Genomic DNA, 1329 nt, shown 5'->3' with positions numbered 1-1329 from the left:
ATGAAAAATTAGTTTTTTTTTATCGCTTTGAAATAGCCGCCATTTTTATTTCCCCTACCTATACTTGGCAGACTCATAAATTTTGACTATTGATTATACATAATTTTCATTAAAGTAATCAAAAATTGGGGTGAGATAACTGCCTTTTTTTTCTCTTATGCTCTTATACCATATCAATGAATGGAATAAATGTATTAGGAACTTTATTGTACAATAAAGATTATTATGATCTAATGGCCTACATTAAAAATGGAAAATTTAAATAATAATATAAGAAAAAAAAAACAAGAATCGAACCATAATTTTCAAAGACTCCCCTTGTAGGAGAATAATTTTTAAAAACATTTATTGGGAGGAAAAACAAAGTTATGCAGATCACCAGATTAATTATTAACTGAAAAAAAAGTGACTGGTTAGGCCTTAGCCAATGTCAGCTGCTGTAGGAGTAGTTATGAATAAAATATCTGGAGGTCTGTTGTGGCGGTTGGAGCTCACTTGGAGCCAGGACTTCAGCCAGTCTCGACGGTGTCAGACCAGGTAACCAACACATTTGAAATAATCTCATAATAATTAAAAAAAATCATTTAGGAAAAAATAAAAATTTGGGTCATAAGGAATTTTTTTAAAGGAATAAGAACGTGTACGGGTTCCAAGAATGATTTTAGACCGGTAAATTTGTCGTTGGAATTTTGGTAGCGGTTGAACTAGAAAATATTTTCTTGAAGAAAAGTTTATATGGACTTGAGGTTTATTTTTTGTAATAAAAATCATCAAGGTATAGAGATGTGTTTATGAATTATATTAGTTGTTAAGAAAAAAAATATATTCGTAAATAAAGTCTATATTAGATGTGAAATGTTTCATTTTTCAAAATTAAAATTTAATTAATCATAAGGAAACTTTTTTTTAATATATAAAAGTTTTTCTTTTATAAATATTTGTCGGATATAGTGTCAAACTAACTAATTTATTTGTTTAAGGAAAGAATATGGGAATTGACAAACGATAGAATTAAAAATAAACGATAGGTGGTAGGTAATGAATATAATAATACCAATATAATGAAAATAAAAGAGGTAAAATATGAGATATATTTTATAATAAAAGAAATTGCCAAGGAAAAAGAAAACATTAAAAATAGGAACAGCCATAGAAAATAAATAAAAATAATTAAGATACTAATGAAGATGATACGAGAAAGTAATGCTTATGTTTAGAAAAATTAATTTTGATTTAGATATATTTTATAATAAAATATAATAAAGGAAATTGTCAAGGAAAAAAACAATTATTTGAGTTTTATTTTTTTTCTTTGTTTTTTTTAACGCA

The 1329-nt window shown here is 25.8% G+C and overlaps 1 protein-coding gene across 1 annotated transcript in view; it reads left to right on the top strand.

The window, feature by feature from the left end:
- The first annotated feature begins 458 nt into the window (after nt 1-458).
- The window catches only part of Orco (odorant receptor co-receptor), a 71488-nt gene continuing 70617 nt past the window's right edge, over nt 459-1329 (top strand). The window contains exon 1 of the mRNA XM_067045915.1: nt 459-537. The gene's annotated coding sequence lies outside the window, so the exon portion shown is untranslated. The remainder of the gene's footprint in view (nt 538-1329) is intronic.

The sequence above is a fragment of the Halyomorpha halys genome, unplaced genomic scaffold, assembly GCF_000696795.3.
Source record: "Halyomorpha halys isolate HHAL.00 unplaced genomic scaffold, Hhal_1.1 Scaffold447.1, whole genome shotgun sequence".
In the NCBI taxonomy this organism is placed as follows: Eukaryota; Metazoa; Arthropoda; class Insecta; order Hemiptera; family Pentatomidae; genus Halyomorpha; species Halyomorpha halys.
This window is presented reverse-complemented; position numbering and strand designations above follow the sequence as displayed.